Below are 16,100 nucleotides of genomic sequence, written 5' to 3' on the forward strand. Positions count from 1 at the left end.
TCTTCTTTGCATCCTTATGTAGTTAATTGTCAAGCCTTATTCTTTGCCATATCACTGACTGCTGATCTTTGATTCATGCCTTTATTTCATCAAACCCAACACTCCTTACTACCTAGAGAAGTATTACCTCAACTCTGCCTTGTTACAACTGCCTCCCAGTTGGTATTTCTTATCCCACACTCCTTACCACTTTACACGAAACTAACAAGTACTTCCATCAAAGTACTTGTTTGACAACACAAATACTTGTTCTTGATCTAAACGTCCTCTATGCTTGAAAATTATTCTCCCATCATCCTCTCTTCTCTTATTAAGAAAGAAAAACAAACATATCTTCATTACTGTTCTTGATCTCAGACTCTCAAATCCTGCCATATACAGCTCTCTCTCTCTCTCTCTCTCTCTCTCTCTCTCTCTCTCTCTCTTTCTCACATCAAGAGTATAAAATTTACTTAAATGTTCTCTTACTTAAAAAAAAAAGGCTTCTAAATCATGTTGTAGTCGCTTTCCAAAAAGGTTCAATCAATGTATCAATGTACTCACTCAATAAATATTGAGTGCCAGGCACTTGCTAAATGCTATGAATATGGAGCTTAAACATATAACTTAGATGGTAATATGTGCTATGGAGAAAAAGGAAGTGGGGCAAAGTGTTTAGAAAGGAAGGGAGGATGCTGTGTTATAAAGGGCAGTCAGGGAAAACTTCACTGACTCATTAACAGGGACCTGAAAGAAAAGAGGAGGTATTTTGGGTTAAATCATACTAGGCAGATTAACCATTAAGTGCAAAGGCCCTGAGGTGGGAGCATGCTTGATTTACTAAAATGACAAGGAGGCTAAAGTGACTGGAGCAGAGAAAGCAAGGGGGGCAGTGTGGGCGATGAAGTCAGAAAAGAAAGGTGGGAATCTAAAAAATGCAGGGTCTGTAGACTACTGTGCGGAATTTGGCTTTACTCTGAGCAAGCTTGGTAACAACTGATGACTAGTGAGCAGAGGAATGACATGAATAGACTTACATTTTAAATTGGTAATTTTGACTATCGTGTTCAGAGGAGATTGTAGAGGAGCAAGATAAGAAGCATGGGGAAAAGTTAGGGGCTATTACAATAAATTAGGCAAGAAGACAAGGGGATTTGGACCAGGAGAATAACAATAGAGATGTTTAGATGTAGTATATATTTCTAATGGTTTGCTGAGGGACAGAATGTGTGATACTACTGTATCAAGAATGATGAAGTTAGGCAATGAAATCAAGGAGATGATGACAGTAAAGAAGATCAATAGCACCAATGCACCATCAATAGTATTGATGTTTCAACAATAAAGCTTTTACCCATTTAATAATGAAACAGAACTTCACTGCTTTCATTTTTATTTCTTTAACCCTAGAAAACTGTTTTGCTTATTTTATTTCTTCTTTGGTAAATTGTTCATTGCTCATTTAGGCATTACAGACTTAGTAAATACAGATTCAATTAATGCAATTAATTCAAGAAGAACCCTTTCTTTTGTTGAATTTTTATACTGGTTAATTTCCTGGCTTTTTGGATCCAATGATTACTCTGTTTTTGTGCCAGTCTTACACTATTGTAATTACTGTTGTCTTACGTAGTTTTATTCCAACAATATTCCTTTATTTCTCTTTGTGGTTTTCTTCAGGTAGGTTACCATCATTCTTCTTTTCCTTTAGTGTCTTAACTTTGTTGCTATGTCTCATCCCCCACTTCCTTGATGGCTCATTAAACAGCAGGATGGGTGAAGTTGAAGCAGAAAGAAGTTCCAGAGTAAAGAAAGTGCCCAGTAATTCGTAAGTAAAAATACAAAGAAGCCAAAGAAGAATAGTGTTATGGGACAAAAGACTAGAACATGGCAATTAAAGGAATTACCTTCTTAAAAGATGCACATCCAGAAGACAGGGAAGAAATTGCACCAAATATAAAAAACTATAAACCTTTTCAGAAATCCAAGATTTTGAAAGCGCTTTGTGTAAGGATAAAAAGGCAAAGAAAGCCCTAACCGGTTTGGCTCAGTGGATAGAGTGTCGGCCTGTGGACTCAAGGGTCCCAGGTTCGATTCTGGTCAAGGGCATGTACCTTGGTTGTGGGCACATCCCCAGTAGGGGGTGTGCAGGAGGCAGCTGATCGATGTTTCTCTCTCATCGATGTTTCTAGCTCTCTATCCCTCTCCCTTCCTTTCTGTAAAAAAGCAATAAAATATATTTTTTTAAAAAGGCAAAGAAAACAGAAATGATACTGTCAAAAAAATATATTAGGATAAGTCAGTGGTCGGCAAACTGCGGCTCACGAGCCACATGCGGCTCTTTGGCCCCTTGAGTGTGGCTCTTCCACAAAATACCAACTTCTGCGCATGGGCCACGAAGTTTCAATCGCACTGTACATGCGCGACCACACGTGGTATTTTGTGGAAGAGCCACACTCAAGGGGCCAAAGAGCCGCATGTGGCTCGCGAGCCGCAGTTTGCCGACCACTGGTTAAGTGAATGAAAGATATTAGGACTATATCCTAATACAGGTGATAGACAATACAGGTGATAAAACTGATCCAGGAAAAATTTAAATATCCAGATATCTATTAAAAGGCATCAGATAAATTCCTAAATTGGCATAAACCTATTTCTATAAAATTTGAGAAATTAAAGGGAAGTATTTATCTAGGTTTGAATATAAATAAAACAACTGGTTGATAACATGACAGAAAATATAAGAAAGTAATCGTGTAATATTAGAATTTGAAATAGTCCAGGAAGAGAGAACACTGGCTAAAGTCAGACATGTGCTTTTTGACCAGTACTGCCCAATAAAACTTTTCTGGGTTGGAAATATTCTGTCTGTGCTATCTGATAGACATGGGACTATTGAGCACTTTAAAAGTGAATAGTGTAACTGAAGAACTGAATTTTAATTTTATTTAATTAAAAAATTAATTTTGAAATTATTTTAGAATCAGAAAAAAGTTGCAAAAATAGTATAGAAAGAGTTCTGGTGTACCCTTACCCAGTTTCCCCTGCATTACCATAGTACAATGATCAAAATCAGGAAATTGATATTGGTAATATAATCTGAGCACCAGCTTTACATGCACTCACTCTTTCCTTTGTCATCCTTCATCCCTTCCTTTTATAGTAACACAAACAAGATATAAACTGTCCCACTGCCTCTGAAAAACCCCTCATGCTACCCTTTTGTAGTCACACGGTTATCACAATCCTAATTCTTGGTTACTGCTGGTCTGTTCTCCATCATTATAATCTTGCCATTTCAAGAATATTTTATGTATGGAATTACACAGATGTAAGCTTCTAAGATTGGCTTCTCTCACTTAACACAATGATTTTGACAGTCATTCACTTTACTGCATGTATCAATACTTCATTCCTTTTTATTGCTGAGTATTCTATTGTGTGGATTTATCTCAGTTTGTTTAGTCATTCATCCATTAAAGGATATTTATGTTGTTTCCAGTTTTTGAATATTAGTGCACAGTTTTTTGTGTGTACGTAATTTTCATTCTCGAGGTAAATACACAGGATTGTGACTGCTGGATTGTAGGGTAAACATATCTTTTAAGAAACTGCCAAACTTTACCAGAGTGGCTATACCATTTCACATTCCCACTAGCAATTGTATGAGTGAGATAGCTGATTCCACATCCTCTTCAGCATTTGGAGTTGTCAGTATTTTCTATTTTAGCCATTCTAATGCGTGTGTAGTGTTAGTGCATTGTGACTTTAATGTACATTTCCTCAATGGCTAATGATGTTGAACATCTTTTCCTATGCTTATCAACCAGCCCCATACTTTCTTTGGAGAAGCATTGTTTAAGTCTTTTGCCCATTCTAGTTAATTTTAACTTAAAAAGCCACATGTGGCTAGTGGCTACCATACTAAATAGTGTAGTTGCAGATAACAGAAATGTAGCTTTCAGAAACTCTGACTTAAAAAACAGCAACATATGAAGGAAAAAGAAGATAAGGCAAAAATTAAGACTGATAAGTTTTAAAAATGCAATCTGATGAACTTGTCATAAGAAATCTTACCAAGAAAGAAAAGTACTGGGAAGAAGAGTTAAAGAACTTATTACAAACTTAAGTCTTTGAGTTTAAGTATTGAAGGGATAGGAATAGTAGAGTGAGGGAGCACTAACAAAGCCAAACCCCAAGGGGTGGCACCAATTTCAATGAGAAGTTTACAGTGGAAAATGATTTAAGATGTGTGTGTGTGTTTTAATGGCAGAGAAACAAAGATTACTTGCCTGGCATTTGGTTCAGATCTGTGGGTGTCAAATTCTGCCTTTTTATTCTGACCATGATTCAACTGATGCCTAATTGTTCAGCTAGAATCCTAGACATGGAATCTAATTGTATCTCAATCAGAGATACAATCTAACTGCAAACCAGGATACTACCTTATGTCTCTAAGTGAAAGCCAGGCTGCATGAGTTTAAATCCCCACACTGTTGTTTACAGCTGTGTGGCCTCACATAAAAGGTGGTTAACTTTTGAAGCCTGTTTCACCTGCAAAATGGAGATAATAGTACCCATCTCAAGAGGATTAGGTTAACATGTCAAAAGCTTAAAACAATAGGTAAGACACAGGAAATGCTCAATAATTATTGTTATAATGTACTCATCAAGTATTTTCTACTCTGAACCAGGCCCTGGGAGAATGATACTGAATAATTTATCATAGTGGCCCTCAGTGCACTTATTGCTTAATGGGGTAATGAAAGAGGCAGGCACAGCAGGTATCAGGAGTACTAGGGTGGGGCTTCTGTTTTTCCCCATTATGCTCACAATTAATACATGCTCTTTTCAAAAAGATTAGAAAATATTCACAAGTACAAAACATTTTAATTACCCATATAATCATTCAGAAATAATCACTGTTGATATTTTTATGGATCTACATCCTAACATTTTCTTTTCTTAAATATATTTTTATTTTATTTCAGAGAGGAAGAGAGAGGGAGAGAGATGGAAACATCAATGATGAGAGTCTCCTGCACACCCCCTACTGGGGATCAAGCCCACAACCTGGCATGTGCCTTAACCAGGGAATTGAGCCGTGACCACCTGGTTCATAGTATGACATTCAACCAGCCGGGCCTGACATTTTCTTATGAAAATTTATAAATGTATATGTTTTACAAATATTGGACCACACTATGGTCTAATAACTTACTTTAGGTTAGCAATTTTCATAAACATACTTCCATGTTGAATCATTTTAATAGACATAACATTCCATCATATGAATAAATTACAGGGGTGGGCAAAAGTAGGTTTACAGTGGTGAGTATGGGAAAAAGTTTATTCTTGTATTATTGTTTATTAATTATTGTATTATTTATTTATATTATAACTATAAACCTAATTTTTTCTACTCCTGTATTTAGTCATTTGCTATTGCTAGACATTTAGGTTATTTACTATTTTTGTTTCAAAATAAACCATGATAAACAGTCATATATATACACACACATAGTTATCTAGTGTTTTTTTTTATTGATTCTGAGAGAGAGAAAAAAAGTTGATTTGTTGTCCACTTATTTATGTATTCATTAGTTGCTTCTTGTATGTATCCTGACCTGAGATGAATCCTTAACCTTGGTGTATTGGGAAGATGCTCTAACCAACTGTCCAGTTATTTTCTTAGAATACATTCCAAGTAGTAGAATGTGGAGTCAAAGGGTAGGGTTGTGTGTGTGTGTGGGGGGGCGTACTTTATGTTTTATTTATTTCAGAGAGGAAGGGAGAGGGAGATAGAAACACCAATGATGAGAGAGAATTGCTGGTCAGCTGCCTCCTGCATACCCCCTACAGGGGATTGAGCCCACAATCTGGGACCTCCTGACTCAGGTTGACACTCACTTTTTAAAGGTTCTTAAATATATAGGGTCAATCTGTCCTCCAGAAAAAAGGACAAATTTTTACTTCCAATATTAGGGTTAAAGGCTCATTTTCCCACAGTCTCCTTGAGTGACTAGCACTCTTTAAATCTTTGCTAATTTGTTAGACTGAAGAAATGGAAGTGCATTGTTTTAATCTGCACCTAAACAGCTTTTTATTTAGTAGACATTTTGTTTTGTTCATTTTTGGGAAGCCTTTCTTCATGTTCTTTGTCCATAGTGAGAGAGAGCATCTAAATCAGACTGAAGAGTCTGGAAAGGTTTCCCCAAATAAAGGATATATGTACCTTATTTTGAAGGAGTAATAAGGATTAGACAAATAGAAAAGGAATAATACTCTAGGAAGAGGGAAACATATATGTGAAGGCTTAGAGGCCTAATATGGCACAGTGAGTTCAGAACTATCAATAGTTCTGGCTAATTTTACTAGGGGGAGTGTACAGACAACAAAGAGGGAAGGAATGCAGAGGACAGCAGCAGGAACTAGACACAGATGACTGCTTTGTGTGCTAAAATGAGGAGTCTGAGCTTTATTGAAAACTATGGGAAAAACAAAGACTTTTGGGTTGGGGAGTAACATGATGGGATTCATGTTTTAGAAAGATCATTTTAGCAGCTGAGTGGAGACATGGAAATCAATTAGGAGGCTACAGTAATGATCTGGGCAAGAAATGGTGAGAACCTAAACCAAGAAGGTGCAGTAGTTAGCAAAGGGGAAGGCACTGATAGTCAAGGAGGAGGGAAAGTGCGAGGGTGGAATCTTGGATTTTGGGTTGGGTATTGGGGGCAAGTATGGTTACTCCCAACACAGACTTTGTGTGTGTGTATTTTATGGAAGGTGACCATAGAAAAAACAGAGTTTTATTCTGAATGTGCTGTTTGAAGAGGTACCTGTGGAAAATTCAGGTGAAGATAAAAACCTGGAAGTCAGCAAAAAGATCTGGACTGGAGATACAGCCCTGAGAGGTTACCCAGGGTGACTGCAAACAGCGAGAAGACTCTGGGCTGAGGACAGAGCTGAGGATCACTGACATTTCTGGGTTAAACAGAGGAATAGAGTTTTTAGAGGGAGGCTAAGAAGGAAGAGGAAGAGCCAGTAAGGTAATATGGAAACCAGGAGAAAGCAGTTTCATGCAGGCTGAAGGAGAGACTTTCAAAACGGAGCCATGGGTGTTGAATGCTGCTAAGAGGTCAAGGAAAAACAAAAATTACCCACTGGATCTGTCAATATGAAGGTAACCTTATATTGGCAAAGGGTAACCTTAGCAAGTACGATTTAAAAATAAATCCCAAAGCTGGTCCCAAAGACTATGTATGTATAAGAGTGACACATCATTTAAAATATCTGTCAATATAAGCTTAAAAGAACTCTTTCCAAAAAAAAGAAAAGAAAAAAAAAGTTCTGAATGATAAGAAAGCATGTATCATAGTCTGAGTTTTTTCTCTCTTAATAGCACATGAAATGATGTCTATTTTACAATTTTGGATTTAATGAAATATGGTGAAAATTTTCAGTCTAAACATCTATGTTGTATAGGGGTAGAGAGCAACATATTATAAACTTCCTGGCAAATTATAGTTAACCATTCTGAATGTTTACATTTATCCCACCTCAGGTCTTGTTGTATGGTGCCAGCCCATTGCCCAAGATTTTGTCTCTCCTGATTTCTTTCATTCCTGCAAGGGACAGAGTCTATTTTCCCAACTTCTGCCTATGTGGCTCATATGCAACTTCCAGAGTTCATTCAATTCTTACTATCACTTCCACTTTAAGCAATTTATGATTACTGTAACAAGTACTTCCCAGTGGCTCCTGGTATTACTCCATAGTAAACTGCTACATGGCTATGCTGATGAAATGGATTTGTTGTGAAATAAAGGGACAGAAGCAGCAGACAAGAAAATGGTATAAGACTGAATTTTGAAAGAGCCTTACTAGGTGAAGAGGGATTAAACTGGACCTTGTAAAAATAAAATCTATAAAGGCATAGAGACATGAAAAGACCTTGTATGTTTGGTATTGCTGAAGTTGAAAATTTGCAGTATGGATTTTACAGGGTTTTTTTTCCCCCCTCGATAAGGTCTCACATCTTTTTGTGGATAATTGAACTTGGGGCATGTTGTGATTTTTTTTTTAAAAAAATAAATCTTTATTGTTCAGATTACTACAGATGTTCCTCTTTTTTCCCCCCAGAAAGAGAGATTATAAAAACAATCCCGTTTACCATCGCACCAAAAAAATTAAGCTACCTAGGAATAAACTTAACTAAAGAGGTAAAAGACCTCTACTAAGAAAACTACAGGACGTTGAAAAAAGATATAGAGGAAGACATAAACAGATGGAAGAACATACCGTGTTCATGGATTGGTAGAATCAACATCATTAAAATGTCCATACAACCCAAAGCAATCTATAAATTCAACGCACTTCCCATTAAAATACCAACGGCATACTTCAGAGATCTAGAACAAACTCTCCAAAAATTCATCTGGAATAAAAAAAGACCCCGAATAGCTGCAGCAATCCTGAAAAAGAACAAAGTAGGTGGGATCTCAATACCAGATATCAAGTTGTATTACAAAGCCACTGTTCTCAAAACTGCCTGGTACCGGCACAAGAATAGGCATATAGATCAATGGAATAGAATAGAGAGCCCAGAAATCGGCCCGAACCAATATGCTCAATTAATATTTGACAAAGGAGGCAAGAACATATAATGGAGCCAAGATAGTCTCTTCAATAAATGGTGTTGGGAAAATAGGACAGATACATGCAAAAAATGAAACTAGACCACCCACTTACACTATACACAAAAATAAACTCAAAATGGATAAAGGACTTAAATGTAAGACGGGAAACCATAAAAATACTAGAGGAATCCAAAGGCAACAAAATCTCAGACATATGCCAAAGCAGTTTCTTCACCGATATAGCTCCTAGGGCATTGGAAACTAAAGAGAAAATAAACAAATGGGACTACATCAAAATAAAAAGCTTCTGCACAGCAAAAGAAACCATCAACAAAACAGCAAGAAAGCCCACCGCATGGGAGAACATATTTGCCAATGTTATCACCGATAAGGGTTTAATCTCCAACATTTATAGGGAATTCATACAACTTAACAAAAGGAAGATAAACAATCCAATCAAAAAATGGGCAAAGGCCGAAACCGGTTTGGCTTAGTGGATAGAGCGTCGGCCTGCGGACTGAAGGGTCCCGGGTTCGATTCCGGTCAGGGGCATGTACCTGGGTTGCGCGCACATCCCCAGTGGGAGATGTGCAGGAGGCGGCTGATCGATGTTTCTCTCTCATCGATGTTTCTAGCTCTCTATCTCTCTCCCTTTCTCTCTGTAAAAAGTCAATAAAATATATTAAAAAAAAAATGGGCAAAGGACGTAAATAGACACTTTTCAAAAGAGTACATTCATAAAGCCAAGAGACATATTAAAACATGCTCCAAGTCACTAATCATCCGAGAAATGCAAATCAAAACAATGAGGTACCATCTCACACCTGTCAGAATGGCTATCATCAACAAATCAACAAACAAGTGCTGGAGAGGACATGGAGAAAAAGGAACACTCGTGCACTGCTGGTGGGAATGCAGACTGGTGCAGCCACTACGGAAGACAGTATGGAGTTTCCTTAAAAAACTGAAAATGGAACTCCCATTTGACCCTGTGATCCCACTTCTAGGAATATATCCCAAGAAACCAGAAATACCAATCAGAAAGGATATATGCACCCCTATGTTCATAGCAGCACAATTCACCATAGCTAAGATCTGGAAACAGCCTAAGTGCCCATCAGTAGATGAATGGATTAGAAAACTGTGGTACATCTACACGATGGAATACTATGCTGCTGTAAAAAGGAAGGAACTCTTACCATTTGCAACGTCATGGATGGAACTGGAGAGCATTATGCTAAGTGAAATAAGCCAGTCGATGAAGGAAAAATACCACATGATCTCACTCATTCATGGATAATAGAGACCATTATAAACTTTTGAACAATAATAGATACAGAGGCAGAGCTGCCTCAAACAGATTGTCAAACTGCAGCGGGAAGGCCGGGGAGGGTTGAGGGGCAGGAGGTAGGGGGGTAAGAGATCAACTAAAGGACTTGTATGCATGCATATAAGCATAACCAATGGACATAAGACACTGGGGGATAGGGGAGGCTAGGGGACTGTCTAGGGCGGGGGGATAAAATGGACACATATGTAATACCCTTTGTAATATTTTAAGCAATAAATAAAAAACAAATTATAAAAAAAAATAATAAATCTTTATTGTTCAGATTATTACAGATGTTCCCCTTTTTCCCCCCATATCTCCCCTCCACCTGGTTCCCATCCCACCCCATGCCCTTACCCCCTGCCATTGTCCTCATCCATAGGTGTAAGATTTTTGTCCAATTTCTTCCCACCCCGCCCACATCCCCTTCCCCCCAAGAATTGTCAGTCCACTCCCTTTCTATGCCCCTGCTTCTATTATATTCACCAGTTTATTCTGACTTAATTTTTAGGTTCACTTGTTGATAGGTATTTGTTGTCACTTTGTTGTTCATAATTTTTTTATTAATTAAATCTTTATTGTTCAGATTATTACATTTGTTCCTCTTTCCCCCCCATAACTCCCCTCCACCCAGTTCCCACCCCACCCTCCTCCCTCACTCCCCACCCACTGTCCTCATCCATAGGAGCACGATTTTTGTCCAGTCTCTTCCCGCATCCCCCTCACCCTTTTCCCCCCCAAGAATAGTCAGTCCACTCCCTTTCTATGCCCCTGATTCTATTATAATCACCAGTTCATTCTGTTCATCAGATTATTCACTTGATTTTCAGATTCACTTGTTGATAGATGTGTATTTGTTGTTCATAATTTTTATCTTTACCTTTTTCTTCTTCCTCTTCTTAAAGAATATCCTTTAGCATTTCATATATTCCTGATTTGGTGGTGATGAACTCCTTAAGCTTTTTCTTGTCTGTGAAGCTCTTTATCTGACCTTCAATTCTACATGATAGCTTTGCTGGGTAGAGTAATCTTGGTTGTAGGTTCTTGCTATTCATCACTTCGAATATTTCTTGCCACTCCCTTCTGGCCTGCAAAGTTTCTGTTGAGAAATCAGCTGACAGTCGTATGGGTACTCCCTTGTAGGTAACTAACTGTTTTTCTCTTGCTGCTTTTAAGATTCTCTCTTTGTCTTTAGCCCTTGGCATTTTAATTATGATGTGTCTTGGTGTGGTCCTCTTTGGATTCCTCTTGTTTGGGGTTCTCTTCGCTTCCTGGACTTGTAAGTCTATTTCTTTCACCAGGTAGGGGAAGTTTTCTGTCATGATTTCTTCTAACATGCTTTCAGTATCTTGCTTTCTCTCTTCTTCTGGCACCTCGATAATTCAGATGTTGGTACGTTTGAAGTTGTCCCAGAGGCTCCTTACACTATCTTCATATTTTTAGATTCTTTTTTCGTTTTGCTTTTCCAGATGGATGTTTTTTGCTTCTTCATATTTCAAATCTTTGTCTTGATTCTTGGGATCCTCTAGTCTGCTGTTGGATCTCTGTATTTTACTTTTAATTTCAGTCAGTGTATGTATAATTTCTGACTGGTCCTTTCCCATTTCTTTGGCATTCTCATTAAGATCCTGGAAGGTCTTACTAAGTTCCTCGGAGGTCTCACTAAGTTCCTCAGAGGTTCGTAGAAGATTCTTGAGTAACCTTGTAACTGTGGTTTTGAACTCTATGTCCTCCATTAGTTTGCTTTCCTCCATTTCTTTCATTTGTGACATGTTTCTTTGTCTCCCCATTTTTGGCTGACTGCGAGGACCCATTGTGTCTATAGTGGAAGAACTGCTGTGCTGGAGACACCCTTATGGAGCAGGACTTGCTTCAGTGGGGCTTTGGTGCTCACTGAGTCTGTTTCTTGAGTGTGTCCCTTATAGATGTGAGGAGTTGAAATCTGGTATCTAACCAGGGGTGCCCTGGCTCCTGGATCTCCAAGTCAACCACTGTGTGGGTCCACCCAGCAGGAGCTACAGCAATAACAACAGATTTCTCCTCTTTGTTTGGAATTTGGAAGTTTTGGAGCTCTCTGACACAGCTGCAGTTTGTTGGGATAGGCTGCAAAAACACAGGTGGTTCCTTGTGCCACTGGCACAGCTTGGGCGGGGATGTAAATTGAGTGGGGCAGGGTCTCAGAGAATCATCAGGGCAGCGCAAACAACAATGGTTGTCGTCAGCGTCTCCGCGATTCAGACTCCATGTCTCTGCGTCCCGGAGTCCCACGCCCCCACGGCAACAATGATCCCTGCGAGCAGCTCTGCGAGAAAGCCACCCTTGCTTTCCGACCCACTGCAAGACAGTCCAGTTTCTCCCCCTAGGAGTCTGGGACCTCAGAATCTCCCTTAAACGAGCTCAGTGCGTTCGAGAGCTTGTCTCCCCTTCCGATTGAAAAAAACTGCGCATCCAGGTGCAGCCCGCCTTGCGGGCCTTCGTACCTCTGTTCTTGGCGCCTCTGCACCTCCTACTCAGTCTCAATGCGCTTCTTTCTTTCCTTCTAGTTGTAGAACGTCCACTCGGCCAGCTTTCCCGTGGTTCTGGAAGATAGCTGTTTTCTTATAGTTGTAATTTCAGTGTTGTTGTGGGAGACAGCACGCACAGGTTTATACCTTATGCCGCCATCTTGGTTCTCCCTGGATTTTACAGTTTTAAGGTCTCCTCCAAACAGTAAGTACAAAATTAAGAATGTAAACTCCATCTTTAAAAAACCTAGGAGACACAGTAACTCCAAATCACTATATATGATAGAAAACAGAAGCAGGAATGGTAAATGACTTAGCAGAGTAGAGGAGGAAGGGATATTGACGGCATGCAAACCAATTCACCCTGCACAACCCAATAAAGGTCCAGATTTGGAGGTACTAGGTATCATAGAAAACGGGCTAGTGTGGAGGATTGAGTATAGGGGGATTGTTTGAAATTTTACAAAGGAAAGAGACCTCCCCACCTACACTCCACAAACTCAAAAAATCATCCCTTCTTCATCCCGCTGAAGACAGGATATTTATTTGATGGTAAAAATAAAAAATAAACCAGGAAAGCACCAATCCCAGGAGATAACACTCAGAGGTTGGTAAAAGACTGAAAATTAAAATAGGTACATTCTTGTATTATTACATTCTGATCAATAAACCCATCAGCCCTACCCAGGTCAAGGTCACAAGAAACCAAGCTTATTACCTCCAGCTCCCAGTTCCCATTGTGGATTAAAGAATCCTTTTCTGGAGTTCAGAAATACCATCTAACCACATGATCACCTTATACTGAAGCCCACTAATTGACAAATGCTACTTTCATTTTAAGTCAATTTTACTGATGCATAATTTACATACTCTAAAAATGTACAGATTTAGCGTACAGTTCAATTTGATTTAACAAGAACCATGTAACTACTGCCCTAAAAAAGACAGAACATTTACATCACCCTAAAAATATCCCTCTGAACTTTCCCAATTAATTCCCCTAACCCCCAATATCTGTCAATCACTGATCTGATTCCTATCACTATAGATTAGTTTTGCCAGTTCTAGATCTTCATATGAATGTAATGATAGTATATAGATACTTTTCAGTCTGGCCTCTCTCATTCAGCACAATGTGGTTTTGAGATTCATCCATATTTCTGCATGTATCAATTGCATATTTCTAAGCAGGTATTCTACTACATGAATATACTAAAATTTGTCTTACCTATTCACCAGCTGATAGACATTAGGGTTGTTTCTAGTTTAGGCTATTATAAATTAAAGTTGCTATGAACAGGCAAGTAAAAGTGTTTTTGTGGATATGTGTTCATTTCTTTTGGGAAATTAACAATGGAATTATTGAGTCATAATAAGTGTATGTTTAACTTTATAAAAACCTGTAAAACTGTCTTCCAAAATGGTTCTACCATTTTACACTCTCATCAACACTTGAGCTCTAGTGGCTCTACATCCTTTTGGATATTTGTCATTTTTAAAATTTTAGCCATTTTAGTGGGTGTGACTTTAATTTACATTTCCCTAATGACTAATGATGTTGATGAGCACTTATTCATAGGCGTATTAGCAATTCATCTGTATCTTTTGTGAAGCGTCTTCAAATTTTCTGGATTGTCTTTGATTACCCAGTTCTAAGAATTCATTTATATATTTTAGATACAGATATTTTCTCTGGTCTGTGGCTTCACTTTCCAATTCCTTAGCAGTAGAGGTTTTAATTTTACTAATTTTTATTAAACTAAATAATCAATTTTTTTTTTATAGTTAATACATTTGTATCCTGTCTTAAAAATCTTTGCTTATGCCAAGGTTATGAAGTTTTTTTTTTGTAGTTCTATATTTCCAACTCTTATGTTTAGCTCTATGATCTACTTTAAATTAATTTTTATGAACGGTATAAGGCTGAGTTTGAAGATCATCCAGCACTATTTATTTATTCAAAAGACTGCCCACTGAGTTACATTGGAACCTTTGTTGAAAAAACAAATGGCCACATATATAAGTTTATTTCTAGATTCTCTATGATCCTGGGATTTTTTATTGGAATTTCAATGAATTTAAATCTCAATTTGGTGATAATGGAGATCTTAATATTATTAAGTCTCTAATCCAGGCAGTCTCCATTTATTCAGATGCTCTTTAATTTTTCTCAGCAATGTTTTTGTAGGCCTTTCATTAAATTTATTCCCAAGTATTTTATGTTTTCTGATGCTAATGCAAACAGTATTGCTATTTTATTTGCATTTTCCCTTGTGTTTATTGCTGGTGTAAAGAAACACAGTTAATTTATGTACACTGTTCTTGTTATTTGGTATTTTGCTAAATTCACTTATTAAGAGTAGTATTTTTTCTTTTTTTGGTAAATACCTTGGGATTTTTTTTTAAAGACAATCATGTTGTCTGAGAAGAGATAGTTTTACTTTTTTCTTTCTAATATTTACTGCTTTACTTCTTATTAATTTTTATTAACACACTGGCTAGAATCTCCATAACAATAATGACTAGAAGAGGTGAGCCATAAAGTATAATGACAGCTGTAGGTTTTGATATCCTTTATAAAGTTGAGAAAGCTCTCTTCTATTTCTTGTTTGCTGAGAGTTTTTAAAAAATCTCATACGGTTGTTTAATTCTGTCAAATACCTATTCTGCATCAATTGAGATGATCACATATTTTTTACCCTTTACTTTGTTAATGTAGTAGAACAGGGGTGAGAGAACTGAAATTCATATCAGGAAGGCAAGACTTAGTGTTTAAAATTTACAAATGAAAAAAAATTGTGAATGATAAATTTACAATATGTATGCATTTATAAATATGGAGGTAAAAATGGAAAAGATTGCTAAAAAAATGGACAGTGGTTGTCTCTGAGGAGCAGCCTACTTGGAAACTGATATATTTTAAAAGTCTTTTAAGCCTTGACACTTTAAATATGAAAATTAATATATAATATTAGTAACAAATTTAAAAAATTAAAAGTGGGTTCTGTGAAGGTGTAAAGATAAGACTGGGGGCAAAGGTGTAGGGGAGATGAATTCAGCTTTAGAAATAGGTTATTTTGGTGGGACATCCAGGAAAAGGTATTCCTCATGCAGATGGATATATGTGGCAGGGAAGCAATAGCAGTTGAAAATAAAGGTCTGGAATAAGCATCAGATAAAAGTTTTAAAGCCACAAGAGTGGACAACACAGAACATATATAGCATGAGAAAAGGATCAAGGACAGAATTCTGAGAAAGGCTGGCATATACGAGGTGAGAAGGGTGCCAGGAAAGACACAGAGAATTAATTTTCAAGTGGCAGGAAGAGATCCAGCAAAATATGACACAGAAGTCAAGGGATGAAAGTGTTTCATTCCTCCAACATGCTGAATTCCAAAGATTTTGTTTGCCAATTAACATTAGAGCTGTAGTTTTCTTTTACAACTATTTCTTCCTAATTTCATGGAAAATTTTGTTAAGTTAATAAAACCTTAGACAACATAAGTATAATGATGGAAAATAGAGAATGGTGTTACACGTATTTTTTATGTTGCTATTGTGTTCTATTTCAGGAAACATCTGGAACAGAAAGTATGAGGTAAAGAACTTCCATCGCTTATTTCAACTGATGAAAGGGTTCAAGAAGAA

General features: G+C 37.5%; 1 protein-coding gene across 6 annotated transcripts in view; it reads right to left on the reverse strand.

Moving 5' to 3' along the window:
• Positions 1-16,100, reverse strand: part of PPP2R3A (protein phosphatase 2 regulatory subunit B''alpha) — a 170,133-nt gene that overhangs the window by 129,561 nt on the left and 24,472 nt on the right. The gene's annotated exons all lie outside the window — the stretch shown is intronic.

The sequence above is a fragment of the Myotis daubentonii genome, chromosome 14 (assembly GCF_963259705.1).
Source record: "Myotis daubentonii chromosome 14, mMyoDau2.1, whole genome shotgun sequence".
Lineage (NCBI taxonomy): Eukaryota > Metazoa > Chordata > Mammalia > Chiroptera > Vespertilionidae > Myotis > Myotis daubentonii.